The following is a 17,852-nucleotide window of genomic DNA, read 5'->3' on the forward strand; positions in this document are numbered from 1 at the left end:
ATGATTTGGCTGAATGAACTTTATCCAGTTTTCAGGCGCAGAATGCATACTTATAGTTTAATTCAATAAAAGTGCCATTAAAACAAGCGTGAATATGGAAATGTGGCATTATTTCACCAGACATTCCCTGTTCCTTTGTCTCCATAATGAAACAGGGTGACAGGGAAACCCATTCTGTCAGCTTAAATCTCTACATTCTCACAGATAATGGCATTTTTTTATTCTTGGTAAATGATGATGTGTGCACAGTTTGAACCAGATCCAGCAGTCGAATTTAATGGTGCATTTTGAGAAAGAAGTCAGCTCTGCAGTGCATCCTGATGCCTTAAACGAAAACACAAGATTAGACTGACACTTTTCAGGTGCGGTTATTTCTCTAGAGTTAGTTAGTGTGACACCATCTGATTGTACCTTGAAGCAAAGGATTTAAGCCTCTTTTTGATTGCTGGCTAAATGCCCAGTTGGGCTTGGGATTTCCTCACCCTTTAATCTGACGACCTGCCGAACAAATGGTCATGGCCGTCTGCTCAACCCTTATTTGTGCACCTCTAGACATTTTATCTAGTTTAAGCACTGTTCCTGCCAATAAGGCTTCAATTCTCAGTTTACACCTCGAGCGCCAGAGTAGATGAAACCGACTGCAGATTTTTTTAGGATATAGAGGTGGCTTATACCATTATCTTATTTTAGATTAGACCATTATTATGAAAATGCTTTGTTGTTGCCATTTTAATTTCTGAGTTAATAGTCCATTTAATTTATTAGCCAGCAGGATGCATCACATCACTTTATTCTGATTGAATAAAAAAAAAAAAAAAAAAGAACAATTCATGTTGATGAAATCAATACATTTTTACATGTTTTTATGTGAAATATTTGGGGATTTTTATACTGCTTAGATTTCTTTGCTTGCTGGCTTGCTAGTTCATAGACTTTGAATTGAAGATTAACTGGACTGTTTTTGCTGTTTTTGTGAACTAAATCTGTCAAAGACCTCACAGACACAGTTGAAAGCAATGGAACAAAAAGCCCAGGAACTGCATTTTCTGATAGAAAGCACTGAGGCAGAGAGCCTCTGTCCTAGAGCTCTCAGCCCTGTTAAATATAAATCCATAACATGATCTTCTGTTCTTCTTCATCTCATAACTAAATGACGGCAGATTTGCGGTTAAGTGAGTTTCACACTGGGTTCCTCAATATTTGTCTACTTGCTCATAATCTTCTTAATCATTGAATTACAGGTTTAGAATGGCTCCTAAAAGGGCTTAAGACAAAAATCTGGCTCATCCTGGTTAATCTGAGTTCTATAAATTAGATGAAAGCTTTGCGCATTAAGGCATGTCACCTTTTCCATCTTTTACGATTAGTGCATATCTGTATATCACAAGCGATCCATGAGAAGTGATGGAGATGGGAACATTTTTGTCCTGAAGAACATGTCACAAATGTAATCAATTTGCCAAAGGGAGATCTGCTCTTTGACAGTCCCATTTGTCTCAATGACTGATAATGCAGAGCTTCTCATATCTATTGCTTACAGGTCTGATCAGTAGTCAACGGCCTTGCACATTGATATTTGAAATATTAATCATAGTGGTTCAAAAGTCTGAGACAAAAAAGTGCTTCTATTTTGTATTTTTCTATTTTAATGCAAACAAAATATGTGACCCGCTCTGGCGAAATGAGTCGGAAGTCGCAACATTCCATTATAAAATATGGGCCGATTATGTGGAAGAAAAATTAAATAACTATTATTATTATTATTTTCGTTTCTAATTTCAAAGAACAGACATTTAAAAATAATCTCCCAAAGTTTCATAGTCCAAATAATTGAGTAAATCATACTATACTATCTATCAAGCTCATACTATAAATTAATATAAATTAAATTTAGTAACACCTGAAAAAAGTAATGATAGTAATGTTATGTAAAGTTATACACATGCATGTATAGCATGTGAGCAAAGCGGAGCGGTGTGATGCTTAAATATAAGTAAAAATAAAACATAAAATAAACATACTTTTCACATTTATGTTTAATAATATTATGTTACTTATTTTTATTATTTCATCTATGTAGGCTGTATGAAAAAGGAACTGCATGAGATGAGTAAGATGAGTAAGGTCAAAAGCTACCCAATATATGGAAAGAAATCCAGGGTGCTCAGGGAGTTCAAAAAGGTATTGGAAGGTGCTCTTTGGGGTCGGGAGTTCAACGTCAGAAATAGGAAATCCAAGGCATTCTTCCTTAGAAAATTAAAAAGACTTTATTGGACTGGTTATATCATGATAGAAAAGTTAAAAACATGTGGGGGGAAAAAAAAAATACAACCCTCACGTAGCAGCACAAACAGCCTTCTTCAGGGACCCAATATATATCGTAAAACGTCTCGGGTTATGACTATAACCTTTGTTTCCTGAGAAGGGAACGAGATGCTGCGTCGAGAATCGACACTTTGGGTACGCTCCCTAAGCGTGCGCCTCTGAATTACAATTTCCATTATCAGAAGCCCAATCAGATCCGAGGACTGGTTTGGCATGGTAGATCTAAAAGTTGGAGCTGGCAACCAATGTTGTTCTTGCAACGGGGCCCTCTAGGAAACGATGTGTATTGCCCGCCGCCTATGATGACGCCTTGAGCCGCATCATTTTCCAGTGCGTACTCTGCGTCATTTTTCTTTGAGGAAAAAAAAAACAGCATCACTTATGGTCACGAAAACCGCATCGGCTACAGCCTGCCTGTTTTCCGCTTAAGGCAGTTGTAAGAAATTATAGTCTGCTCCGATCCAACTTCCACTCCAATATAGATTATATTGAAAGGTTCCTTCACTTAAAAGAGCTTATTTATCATAGAATCAATTCCTTACAATCTTAAACGTATCAGTCATGTTCATCACCTATAGCGTGGGAAGGACAGCAGGTATTCAAGAACCATCTTGATTATAGGGGGCTTCAAAGAGATGTTATCACCTTAAATATTTGGCAGTTCTTATTTGAAAGAAGATCAAAGACAGAACACAGCTGTTACGACAAGAGCAACTTCATTTACATTAAGAGACAGTAACAGGATAAAAGGTTGAAGATTTGAATGTTCGGGGTTCATTCTGACGCTGGTGAACCCAAGTTGCTTTGTGTGCCTTGCCACTGCTATGCTGTAATAAACTTCATTTTTGAGATCTTCGAAGTCCACATCATTTTTTCTTACACAGTCGAGAAGGGTGCTCGAAATGGAAGTGGAATTCAAAGAAGTGGACAGCCCCATCTTTTAGATCTACTATGCCAAACCAGTCCTCGGATCTGATTTGGTTTCTGATAATGGAAATTGTAAGCATTTTGAACCTGGATCTCCTCAAAGAACAAGTCAATAGCCTTAGATCTAAAATTGGCCTCAGTCCACCATCCTCCTTTGGAACTAAAAAAAGTACCGGACGTAAAACCTGGACTTCCTATCTGGTAGGGGAACACTCTCTATGGCCCCTTAATTCCAGTAGAGTCTGTACGTCTTGTTCCATAATCCGAGCCTGTTCTGGAACCACTGCAAACGGTACGACCCCTACAAACTTGGGAGGTCGGTAACTGAACTGCAATCTGTACCCATATTTAAAAATATTCAGGACCCATATAGATATATTGGAAGGTGTTGCCATTCTACAAAGTCTACTACGGGAACCAGCCCCTTGAGACCGGCCTCGGGTGTTTTTCGAGCACTATTCTCGACTTCCTGAAGCAGATGACCGGCAGGAAAAAGTTATTATTGTTTTTTTTAACGATAGTCGGTGCCCGGTTGCAAGCTCTTGGGGCGCTGGAAATCGATGTAGCCCGAAACGTTCAAAACGGCAGGACAATATGTATATGAGTAATCAGTGCGTCTGCTCACGCTGCACTGCCGTTTGAGCTGAGCGGATAAACAGTCCGTGATGCACGCGGCATTCATGGGTTTCGTTCCGCTTTTGTCACATAAACATTATCGAACATTTATCGAACTCGATATTGATAGAGTATTGATATTGACTCTAACTTGATATCATTTTATCGAGAAAAAATATATCGCGATAATGAATGAATGAGCATCAATTTGATGTGGCTAAATGTATTTTATGACCTTGTATGAAAAATCTGGACGTTTTTATGACTTATGGCCTACAAACCTAATTATTAAAGTTAATGGATTACATAGTCTTTCCCCCTGAAATGTTTTAATCTAAATTGGTGAATTTAGAAGAAATCTACAGATGCAAACAGATGGAGGATAGTAGATTTAAAACAAACTCCATCTAAATGTGGATTTTGAAGGTTTTATTTGAAGATGATGATGATGACGATACAGTCCTCCCTCAAATGTGAAACTAAGTCCATGTCACCATCAGGTGTAAATACTTGATTGAAACTAGTAATAAATAAATAAATATATAAAACTTTCTGGAAATTATGAGAAGTGCCCTTTTTTCACTTGAGCCGGCGCCCCTGCCCCTCAAAATGTCAGAATCTTTATTGCAAAAGACCCATCTACATGCTGCCTCGGCAAACGCGAGATCCGAACCACTATTGTAATAATTTAGGACACTGGGATTGGAGACCCGGGACGAATGCGGTTATCCCGATCTCGTGATCTTTTTGTGGAGATCGGGGAAAAACGGCAAACCCCGGCGCTGAGGCTGTGACCTGTGCCACATGAAACGCTCATCTAATTTACTTTGAGCTTGCGTTCCCTGCTCATTTTGTGACCAGCTGATGTTAAGTCTGGCCACGGCACGAGTCACAACCTCCACCAGCTCCTCATATGCTTGGCCGTGAACTGGCGCGCCTAACTCAAAGTCTGAGCAAGTCTACTTTCTCGGAAGCAGAGAGCTCGAGTATCGGGACCTGATCGAGGGCAGAAGAAGCCGCGGCGCGGGCCCATGAACTCCCATGAACCCCATAATCTTAATCGCCACGCCGCCTCAACGGACGCGGGCCGGAACCATGGGAAACGCGAGCCTGACCGTGCTCGTCAAAGCACGCCAGCCGAGAGCGCAGCACTTTAATGGGAAGTGCTTCACAATCTACACAGGCAGCTCCCTCGAGAGCTGCCCGTGCATGCTGCGCTCCCGAACAGTTTAAAGCAAGTGTGTCCACCCGTGATATAACGAGGACAGGGATGAACACATCGTTTAAACTGCTCGCTGGCCATAATATATCTATATATGAGTGACAAACAACACCAAATAAGACAGACAATTTTCGACACAGACCGCTTCGCTTGCTGAAGAGCGAAAGCTGGAAAGTGATGTGACAGCGTCACTTTTATACTTCCGGGTATGCCGTCACATTTTACGTCACGAAGCAACACCAATCAGGATTGGATTAGTTTCATATGAGAGGACAGACAGCTGTGATTGCATTATTAAATGGTAAATTTAAAATAAAATACACATCCAAGTACTTTTTGAGCTGTTATTGCATTTTGTTAATGTCAGTGTGTTGCATTTGGAGAGGCTGGGTGACAACTTAGATACGTTTTAGGCTATATGTTTGGAGGGAAAAGCTCAGTGTTCATGTTCGCATTGGTAGTTGCACTGGCATTAGCGGCTCTAACTTAACTTTTCTGATGATGGACGTCTCAAGATATTTATTTTAGCACAACTGGGCTGTATTAGGTTATTGATTCCCGTGATCTTATAAATTCCGATTCAGCCATTAACCTACCGTGATCACGCAAAGAGGTCTGCCGTGGTGGGCCGGTCAGGATTACATCCATGACAACCGACATAAAATATAAATAATTACGCTATGCATACAATGATTTAAGAGGGAATAAACTACTCCCAGCAACGACTATATTTACAGCAATATTCGGTAATGCTGCTATATGCTATGCTGTAATAAACTTCATTTTTGAGATCTTCGAAGTCCACATCATTTTTTCTTACACAGTCGAGAAGGGTGCTCGAAATGGAAGTGGAATTCAAAGAAGTGGACAGCCCCATCTTTTAGATCTACTATGCCAAACCAGTCCTCGGATCTGATTTGGTTTCTGATAATGGAAATTGTAAGCATTTTGAACCTGGATCTCCTCAAAGAACAAGTCAATAGCCTTAGATCTAAAATTGGCCTCAGTCCACCATCCTCCTTTGGAACTAAAAAAAGTACCGGACGTAAAACCTGGACTTCCTATCTGGTAGGGGAACACTCTCTATGGCCCCTTAATTCCAGTAGAGTCTGTACCTCTTGTTCCATAACCCGAGCCTGTTCTGGAACCACTGCAAACGGTACGACCCCTACAAACTTGGGAGGTCGGTAACTGAACTGCAATCTGTACCCATATTTAAAAATATTCAGGACCCATATAGATATATTGGAAGGTGTTGCCATTCTACAAAGTCTACTACGGGAACCAGCCCCTTGAGACCGGCCTCGGGTGTTTTTCGAGCACTATTCTCGACTTCCTGAAGCAGATGACCGGCAGGAAAAAGTTATTATTATTTTTTTTAACGATAGTCGGTGCCCAGTTGCAAGCTCTTGGGGCGCTGGAAATCGATGTAGCCCGAAACGTTCAAAACGGCAGGACAATATGTATATATGTCGATCAGAGTAATCAGTGCATCTGCTCACGCTGCACTGCCGTTTGGACTTTGAGCTGAGCGGATAAACAGTCCGTGATGCACGCGACATTCATGGGTTTCGTTCCGCTTTTGTCACATAAACATTATCGAACATTTATCGAACTCGATATTGATATCGAGTATATTGACTCTAACTTGATATCGTTTTATCGAGAAAAAATATATCGCGATAATGAATGAACGAACATATCAATTTGATGTGGCTAAATGTAATTTATGACCTTGTATGAAAAATCTGGACGTTTTTATGACTTATGGCCTACAAACCTAATTATTAAAGTTAATGGATTACATCAATAGTCTTTCCCCCTGAAATTTTTTAATCTAAATTGGTGAATTTAGAAGAAATCTACAGATGCAAACAGATGGAGGATAGTAGATTTAAAACAAACTCCATCTAAATGTGGATTTTGAAGGTTTTATTTGAAGATGATGATGATGACGATAGTCCTCCCTCAAATGTGAAACTAAGTCCATGTCACCATCAGGTGTAAATACTTGATTGAAACTACTAGTAATAAATAAATAAATATATAAAACTTTCTGGAAATTATGAGAAGTGCCCTTTTTTCACTTGAGCCGGCGCCCCTGCCCCTCAAAATTTCAGAATCTTTATTGCAAAAGACCCGTCTACACGCTGCCTCGGCAAACGCGAGATCCGAACCACTGACTAGATTCCATATTGTAATAATTTAGGACACTAGGAGACCCGGGACGAATGCGGTTTATCCCGATCTCGTGATCTTTTTGTGGAGATCGAGGAAAAACGGCAAACCCCGGCGCTGAGGCTGTGACCTGTGCCACATGAAACGCTCATCTAATTTACTTTGAGCTTGCGTTCCCTGCTCATTTTGTGACCAGCTGATGTTAAGTCTGGCCACGGCACGAGTCACAACCTCCACCAGCTCCTCATATGCTTGGCCGTGAACTGGCGCGCATAACTCAAAGTCTGAGCAAGTCTACTTTCTCGGAAGCAGAGAGCTCGAGTATCGGGACCTGATCGAGGGCAGAAGAAGCCGCGGCGCGGGCCCATGAACTCCATAATCTTAATCGCCACGCCGCCTCAACGGACGCGGGCCGGAACCATGGGAAACGCGAGCCTGACCGTGCTCGTCAAAGCACGCCAGCCGAGAGCGCAGCACTTTAATGGGAAGTGCTTCACAATCTACACAGGCAGCTCCCTCGAGAGCTGCCCGTGCATGCTGCGCTCCCGAACAGTTTAAAGCAAGTGTGTCCACCCGTGATATAACGAGGACAGGGATGAACACATCGTTTAAACTGCTCGCTGGCCATAATATATCTATATATAAGTGACAAACAACACCAAATAAGACAGACAATTTTCGACACAGACCGCTTCGCTTGCTGAAGAGCGAAAGCTGGAAAGTGATGTGACAGCGTCACTTTTATACTTCCGGGTATGCCGTCACATTTTACGTCACGAAGCAACACCAATCAGGATTGGATTAGTTTCATATGAGAGGACAGACAGCTGTGATTGCATTATTAAATGGTAAATTTAAAATAAAATACACATCCAAGTACTTTTTGAGCTGTTATTGCATTTTGTTAATGTCAGTGTGTTGCATTTGGAGAGGCTGGGTGACAACTTAGATACGTTTTAGGCTATATGTTTGGAGGGAAAAGCTCAGTGTTCATGTTCGCATTGGTAGTTGCACTGGCATTAGCGGCTCTAACTTAACTTTTCTGATGATGGACGTCTCAAGATATTTATTTTAGCACAACTGGGCTGTATTAGGTTATTGATTCCCGTGATCTTATAAATTCCGATTCAGCCATTAACCTACCGTGATCACGCAAAGAGGTCTGCCGTGGTGGGCCGGTCAGGATTACATCCATGACAACCGACATAAAATATAAATAATTACGCTATGCATACAATGATTTAAGAGGGAATAAACTACTCCCAGCAACGACTATATTTACAGCAATATTCGGTAATGCTGCTATATGCTATGCTGTAATAAACTTCATTTTTGAGATCTTCGAAGTCCACATCATTTTTTCTTACACAGTCGAGAAGGGTGCTCGAAATGGAAGTGGAATTCAAAGAAGTGGACAGCCCCATCTTTTAGATCTACTATGCCAAACCAGTCCTCGGATCTGATTTGGTTTCTGATAATGGAAATTGTAAGCATTTTGAACCTGGATCTCCTCAAAGAACAAGTCAATAGCCTTAGATCTAAAATTGGCCTCAGTCCACCATCCTCCTTTGGAACTAAAAAAAGTACCGGACGTAAAACCTGGACTTCCTATCTGGTAGGGGAACACTCTCTATGGCCCCTTAATTCCAGTAGAGTCTGTACGTCTTGTTCCATAATCCGAGCCTGTTCTGGAACCACTGCAAACGGTACGACCCCTACAAACTTGGGAGGTCGGTAACTGAACTGCAATCTGTACCCATATTTAAAAATATTCAGGACCCATATAGATATATTGGAAGGTGTTGCCATTCTACAAAGTCTACTACGGGAACCAGCCCCTTGAGACCAGCCTCGGGTGTTTTTCGAGCACTATTCTCGACTTCCTGAAGCAGATGACCGGCAGGAAAAAGTTATTTTTTTTTTTTAACGATAGTCGGTGCCCGGTTGCAAGCTCTTGGGGCGCTGGAAATCGATGTAGCCCGAAACGTTCAAAACGGCAGGACAATATGTATATATGTCGATCAGAGTAATCAGTGCGTCTGCTCACGCTGCACTGCCGTTTGAGCTGAGCGGATAAACAGTCCGTGATGCACGCGGCATTCATGGGTTTCGTTCCGCTTTTGTCACATAAACATTATCGAACATTTATCGAACTCGATATTGATATCGAGTATTGATATTGACTCTAACTTGATATCGTTTTATCGAGAAAAAATATATCGCGATAATGAATGAATGAGCATATCAATTTGATGTGGCTAAATGTAATTTATGACCTTGTATGAAAAATCTGGACGTTTTTATGACTTATGGCCTACAAACCTAATTATTAAAGTAGCAACGACTATATTTACAGCAATATTCGGTAAATTCATAAAATTTCATAACTTCATAATATGAAACCGGAGAGATAGTTTAGAGATATTTTTTCTTATTATAGAGATGTAATTTTGCATTTATTTATTGCAAACATTTATTTTTATTTTTATTTTATTTTATTGTTTACAATTTTTTATATTTTTTGTTGTTGTTTTTTCTTCTATTTTGAATGTACTTTATTTTGTATAGTGATATGGACCATTTTATATGTATGTCCCGAATAAAGATATGATGATGATGATGATGATGATGATGAGTTAATGAGTGAATTAACTATGTTCCTAAATACGATCCATAATTGTTGGGACTTAATTGAGTATGGCTAATGTACCCCTTCATCCTACCCTAATCATAGACTAAACCATTCATCATTAAATTAATTATTAAAAACTATCGGTATGGGTATCGGTATCGTGATACTGGCCCTATATTTACTTGGTATCGGATCGATACCAAATCTAGCGGTATCGCACACCTCTAGTCTATAAAGTGAATTTCGTTTAGTATAAATTGCATCTTCGTTTTAATAAATGTTTCATCAACAAATTGACTGAATTAATACATTAGAATAATATAATCAGGACACAGATGTACGCGCGTGAACTGGAGTGCGTCTCATAAATGAACCGAAACGCTGTGATACTTGCCTCACAGACCTGAGAACTATAGAAAGATTTAAATGTCTACTTTTAAACAAAACAAAAGTGTGCGTTTCTCCCTAGGTCGTTCACTGCGAAGATGGCGAGTCAGCATCATCAACTTTATCTTTGCTGCTGACAAAAAAACACTAGTTTATTAATAAACAAATGTTCAAATGTTTCATGCATAATCATTACTTTTGCCGGTTCTTTGTGGCAAGCTTTATGCATGCATTGAGATGGTAAATGGATGCGGAATAGGCAATTAAAAACTCTCATTATAGTCTCTCTCCATATTTGGCATGAACGTTTTGAAAATGAAGCGATTTGGCATGAAACGTTGATGGAGCAGTGAATGGGTTCTGTACGGAGCAGAATGACATGACAAACTCTTTTTTTTTTTAAATGCCGTTTATCGTATTTGGGAAAAGAGCTCTTCATATATTAATGTATTTGGGCAAATTAACCTGTAAAATAAATAGTTTATCCATTTAAATGCAATGGATTTTGAAAGATATATAAAAAATAAAAAATGGCAAAAAATTTTTTTTTTTCGATTCTCTCAGGTTTTCAATTGGAAAAAAAAGGGCAGACGACCATAATAAATGTGTATATAAAACCATTCAAGGCATGACTTTGACAAGGATATAATTTGAAAGCTTATGGTGTCATCTTTTCATACCAAAATCTCAATTTTTTTTTTAAATTTGGGTCATTGTGACTCATTTTGCTGGATCAGGTCACATTTAATTTCAAAAATTAAATTTCCGAAAAATTTAATTTCAGAATAGTTTATGGTTTGTCATTTCGCTTTAATGGCAGCAGCTCTCAAGCATCTTGTACTCCACATGTTTGTGTAAAACCTGATAATCAAGTTCTCCAGCATGATTTGTGAATATATGAAGAGTTCAGATGCAAAAGCCTCTAAGTGCCATTTGAAATTTTCTTCTAGAATGATCTTTTTTATCAAGCTTGAATATTTAAGTTCAGTGATTTCACTTAAATGGCAATGATGATTACCTATTAATTGTTATTTAAATGAAATTACTGAACTTAAATATACATTTAGAGGCTTTTGCATCTGAACTCTTCATATGTGCTATGGAGTTCGCATGATCAATGTTACAAAGTTGCTTATGTGCTTTGCTGTCAAATTCAATTTCAATGCTGTCTTTTTTGGACCCCACTGCAGGTGTGAATCGTTAACCTTTTTGGTGAATTTCTCCAATATGGCAGACTGCTTAGCCTGAGGCGTTTTTACAAATGCAGCAGAACACCTAGATTATTTGATATTCAGCTTGTTTGCTTGACATTTACCAAATAGTTTTATTTATCCCATTGCTATTTGATCAGCATAGTTGCTCAGTGAATAATCAATAAACTTTGCATTACTGCAGATGACATTGAATAAAATTTCCATTTATTGAGTTTGTTGTACTTCATAGACATTGACATGTAGCTGAGACTGGCCAAAAAATGGACTGCTTTTCAACTAAAAGTCTAGCCATAAAGGCACAAGTTAATTAGGCCACAATTTACAACATCTATGCTGCATGGTAACACTAATGAAAATCATGCACTTTAAATGTAATTATTTTTTGACGACACTTGTAATTAGAGGTTATTGCAACTCTTGCAGCACAGTTTGTGCTATGGATATCTTAAAATGTGTGGCTTGCTGAAGACATTTGTGCAATTACTTTTCTAAGCAATTGGTTTTATTGTTCATGGATAATGATGAAAAGAAAAACAATAAAAGAAAAAACAAAACAAAAAAACCTTTGCTGAATGAAGCCAAGCCAAAGGAACTAAAGTATCACAAAGACATGAGTATTCGATTTTGTCAATAGAAACCACCCAGGACACCTTAAAAAAAAAACCACATTACAATGTCCTGACAACCACAATGCCTCAGATGTCGATTATCCAAAGAAATATGTTATTGCTTTGGATAAATGTCGTTCTTGTCGCATAGGATTTACTCAAATCTTTTTAGATATAGTTCATTATTGTCTTTCATATATTTGAACTGTGGTTTATTAGTGTGAGCAGGGCTTAATGAGATTAGGGCAATGCAATGCAGCAATCGTAGAGTTTGAATAAGTGAAAAGTGTCATTGGTTTGTCTTGCTGCCAAGGTCAGCGTCTTTGTTGAGTCACACTTAAAAGCAGATACCCAGACCAATTCATCTTACTTAATGGTACATTGTAGACCTCTGAATGAGAACAGCAGCTTCTATTGGGCCGGACGTTTTCGAGATCCCCTCTGACTATGTCTTCATTCCAGTCCTCCTCTCAATCAATTAATCAATGGCATGGCCTAATCAAGCAGGAACAAATTGCTCTGCACCCTACTTAGGTGCACATGGGAAGACATTAGCCATGATTTGCATTCAGTTCAGATTCGCAGAGGGTTTTGGGTCATTTAAACTCTCTGTGAAACAGCTGATATCAGCCAATGACAGTTTACCACGTTTGCAGCTGAAGTGGCAGTCATCACACTACAGTGGAATGCCCGATGAGACTTGGCAGAGGATGCACTTGATTTGTCTCCTGCAGCGACAGCCGACTAGGGTTGTGCAAATCCACATATTTTAAAAACCATCTTGTTGGTCTGTATAATTGGGTTGTTTTCAGGTTCACATGAACCCGATCAGACACATTTGTTGGCCAATGTACATAGGACATTTTCTTTTGTTCAAAAACAATTTTTCAGAGTACAAATGAATAGAACAGAATTATGTGGTTTTGATGTTTTTTTGGCTTGACGTGCCATTTTAAAAACATGGGTTTATCAGGATGCTCAAAAACAGATGAGATGTAATAGCAAAATATGTCTGACTGAATGTTTGTTTTTTCAATGGCTGATGCTTTAAAAGGGGATTTAGTTGAAGCTGGATAATTTTCCAGATAGTTATTAACAAGCCTTTGTTTGTTTGTTTAAAAAATATACTGTATATTAATCAAAATATCATAACTAAAATATCAACATTATCTTCTACATCCATTTTCCATTTCATGAAAATACATCTGATCACTCAGTCGTGTACGTGCTCTGGCACTGATCTGTTACACAATATAAATAGAATATAACTAGATCTAAAGTTGGAGGAACATTTATACTATCGTTAGCCTATATACCAGCCCATTCTCACCCCCAAGGCGTCACTTAACTGCCTTGGGAAGCATTTGGACATGCTTCAATATCTGACGCTTTAGGCGCCCTTTAGCGTCAGTTAGATGACGCCCTAGGATCGCGTGTACCCTACCCCCACCCCACACCTAAACCTAACCGCGTCCTCTAACTGACGCTTTCCTTTAGCGTCAGTTAGATGACGCCGTAGGATCGCGTCATGTAAGTGACGCTAAAGGGCGCCTAAAACGACAAATATTGAAGCATGGTCAAAGGTGACGCCTTGGGGTGAGAATGCATTGCATAGGCTATACAACCCCAAATCAGTAAAAAGTTGGGACATTTTGTAAAATGCAATAAAATCAAGAACCCGTGATTTGTTCATTCTATTTAACTTTTAATTAGCTGACAAAAGTATAAAGAAATGTTGTCACTGATCAACGTAACTGTATTTTTCGAATATGAACAAATTTTGATTTTGATCGCTGCAACACAACCCAAAAAATTTGGGACAGAGACCAAATAAAAGTGAAAAGATTATCCAAATTAGATTATCCAACCATTTTGAAACAGTCCAAGTGACTGTTTAGGTGAAATGGTAATAGTTGAGGGTATCATGTTTGGGTGTAAAAGTGCACCCAAACTTTTTAAGCAAAGATGGGTCATGGCTCATCACTTTGTGCCAAATATCTTGAGAGAACTGTCAAAAATTTAAAAATCACATTTCTCAATGTAAGATTGCAAAGCATTTATGCCTTTCATCGTCTTCCATACATTATATTGTCACAAGATTCAGGGAATCAAGAGAAATCTCAGTCTGTGTTGTTGGGTAAGGCAGTTAGACCTCTGTTGAATGTGCGTGACCTTTGAGCCCTTAGATGGCATTGTACAAGATACCATCATGCTACTCTGTCAAATACATTTGCACAGGAGTAATTTGGAAAACCATTTTCACTGAACACTGACAAATCCTGCATCAATAAATGCCACTTGGATCTCTGTTCCACAAGGAGAAAGCTTTACATTGGTTCGATGTGGAGATGCCGGCGAGTTCTCTACGCTTGAGCTCATCTCAGGTGGTCTAGAAGAAAGTGGAAATGTCTGCTGTGGTCAGATGAATCCATGTTTAAGCTTGTTTTGAAAAAATGGGAGAAAATGGAATCGAGTTCTCAAAGACGAAAGGGACCAACCAGACTTTCAAACACCTGTACTGGTATTGACCTTGGTGTCATTGCAAACGGTATGGGCAACTTGTATTATTGTGAATGTACCATTGACATGTAGGCATATATTTTGATTGTACAGAAAATGATTGTAAACTGCCATCAAGATTACATTTTTCCTGGGAAGCAAGACAATGCCATGCAGGCCTCATTCTGCACGTGCTACAACTGAGTGGTCTCTAGACACTGCACCATAGAAGGGATGTGCCAGCCTGTTTACTGCAGTCCAGATATGTCTGGCAATGTCTGATACCCATCATGTAAAGGGGAATTGGGCAATGATGACAAAAGACTGTTGAGCGGCTGTCTTGTATCAGACAAGATTGGGCAAATATTCCACTAGTAAAACTCCAACAATTAGTATCCTCAACTCTCAAATGATTAAAAAGTGTAATTAAAACTCTTTCCCAACTTTTTTTGGGTGTGTTTCAGCCATCAAAATCTGTTCATATTTACAAAATACAATTATGTTGGTCAGTGAAAACATTGTAAAACTTTTCTTTGTACTTTTGTCAGTTAAGAAAAGGTTAAAATAATTAACAAATAACAGATTCTTGATTTTATTGCATTTTACAAAATGTACCAACGTTTTCTTATTTGGGGTTGTATATCCCCATATCGTCCAGCCCTAAAACTGCTAAAAGGCATTATAGACATAACATGACTGTCTGTAAAGCTGCTATGAAAGTGTTATACATGTAAAATTGATGATTAAAATGCGCATCATTTTGAAAATATGCTAGATAAATCACACCTGCTAAAAATAACAAAACTACCTAGAAAATAAAATCATAATAAGTCAACTGATCAGTTGTTGGACCAACTAGTCGACCACCTTGTTTTCCATGTGCTTCCATGATCAGAAAGACATTCAGAAAATCTCTGGCCGACTTGAGCTTCCAAAGCGGCCGGAAGTCATTCATTTTCAATGGAAGCTGGCTTTTCTCAGCTGCAAGGAATGTCAAATCCATCGGCGTCGCATTTTGGGCGTTTTTGAGCGTCAATCAGAAAGTTGAAAGAAGCTCAACTTTATGGTAATGAGCTGTGACGTGGTTCACCGGAAAGCAGCGGCAAAACACAAGCAACCAATCGGGAAAAAGACGTCCTTCGCGCTGGCTGATTCTGGAGAAACTTTCAATGTAAACTTTCGTTCCTACCAAAACATTAGCTCATTAGCTGAGAAAATGGAAGAGAAGCTAATCATCGCCGTTACTGTTTTCTACTGGTTTCGTATCATTTATGACATGACGTTGTTTGCTTATAGGGACCGCATGAGCGCAACTTTTATTTGAGATATTTACGAACGCTTGTCTTAAAGCAGGAATGCAATTAATTTGCTCACGGTGACACCGATTTGACCGCTATAATAATAATAATTACTAACTATTTTTTTCCCGACCAAATGTGACCAAAAGGGTTATAAAAAGGCTGTACATTAAAGAAGGTTTCTTCAATGTATTTTTTTTTTCTGTTTATTACATTTCATGTTGACACTTATTCTCCCTGCAACGTCAAAGCGTCCAAAGCGTCAACAAGCTTCCCCGTACTTTATGACAAGAGTCCTTGACAGGGCGGCCAGAGCTTCTTTGACACTCAATTCGGCGGCGGTGTGAACACACAGTTAGGTTTTTCTTGTTTACATTCACACACACACACACACAAAAAAAACAAAAAACATTGAAACAATTTTGAAGAGCTGTAGTCTTGGCTGTAGTTCAGATTCCTATCATTTGGATGAAACTCTGCCTCTGAACCAATTACAAAGCAGCAGCAATGGTGTGTAGCCACTGAGCTAGCTGGTGACTGAGCTTGAAATATGATGGCCAGCCAATTGGAGTATAGTTCATTGCAGTGTTATTGATGTGATTAATAGGCCAAAGCAAGTGTTAGAAGTCTAACATGTTGCTCACTATGAATAATTTACGGCCCTGGGCATGGCACTTCCCTTTGAAGTTCCTCTTTGAAGCCAACCCCAAAAAGAAACAAGTTAAATTTTCACAGGACTAAAATATTTATCTGTAATGACCTAAGCTCCTTACTCAGTCTTGGACTGAAAGTGGTATTAAAGTGATTGAAACGATCAAAGGTTTTTGAAGCTGAGATCCACAGTATAGAAACTGGAAAATAAAGCGCACAGCTGTGTAGATTATCACTTCTCAGGTGATCAAAATGTTTCTGGTTGGTACATTTAATGCCTGAGGATTGAGGACTATGCTTTTTTTTTATTGGGAGACAGCAGTGTTGTAGTCGAGACCACCTCACTCGAGTCCAAGTCGACACCGAGACCAGAGAGAGTCGAGTCCGAGTCAAAACCGAGTCCATAGAGAGTCGAGTCCGAGACCAAAGACGGTCGAGTCCGAGTCGAGACCGAGACCAGTGAGGGTTGATTACCTAATTTACTTTTATTTACTTAGAGAAATCCTTTTTTTTTTTTTTTTTACTGAATTTACTTAAAATATGATCAGTTTAGGGTAACAAGGCCACATAGTAGGTGGTGTTAAAAGTAATTTTATTACAATTTGTCATGCGCAGTTGCGCACTAGAAAATCACCAATCACTGGGCGTGTCAATCAATTTAAAGAAAAATTTTATTAACATACATTAATAATCATGAAAAATATTTTGAATTGAACTCGAGTGGATTTGGGAATAATTCCGAGTCCTAAAAAAAAAAAAATGTTCGAGTACGAGTCAATTCCGAGTCCAAATGGACACGAGTCCATGACAAGACCAAGACCATTAAAATATGGTCTCGAGACCGAGTCCGAGACGAGTCCGAGTCTCGAGTACTACAACACTGGGAGACAGATCATCTCTGGTTCGGCAGCAAAAAAACAGCACAAAATTCTTTTGAGAAAAACTGTGAAAACAAATACATTTATATTAATTAAATAGTGCAAACAATATGACTATTTTAAGTAGATTATTTTTATTTGAAAATGTGTAAAATTTCTTATGTAGAATTTATAAATATTCTTTAAAAATATTTTCAATAACAGTGAACTGACACAAATTATATCACAGCTCATGTAATATTTCATGCACATGCAATTAACCTTTGGCTTATTTTTTATTTAAAGCAGTGTATTGTGTCCTAAAAGTCGTTGAAGGAAAAATAATACAAAGTCAAAATAACAAAGACTAGCATCAAATAAAAATGGCATTCTGTTTAAAAGTAGATTCTTCGGGAAGTTCTAAATGCATTTCAAAAAA

At 38.7% G+C, this 17,852-nt stretch overlaps 1 protein-coding gene across 3 annotated transcripts in view; it reads left to right on the forward strand.

Moving 5' to 3' along the window:
• LOC120474316 (teneurin-3) overlaps positions 1-17,852 on the forward strand; it is a 120,241-nt gene that overhangs the window by 88,212 nt on the left and 14,177 nt on the right. The window lies entirely within an intron of this gene.

Source organism: Pimephales promelas, chromosome 9 (genome assembly GCF_988280905.1).
Source record: "Pimephales promelas chromosome 9, fPimPro1.hap1.1, whole genome shotgun sequence".
Lineage (NCBI taxonomy): Eukaryota > Metazoa > Chordata > Actinopteri > Cypriniformes > Leuciscidae > Pimephales > Pimephales promelas.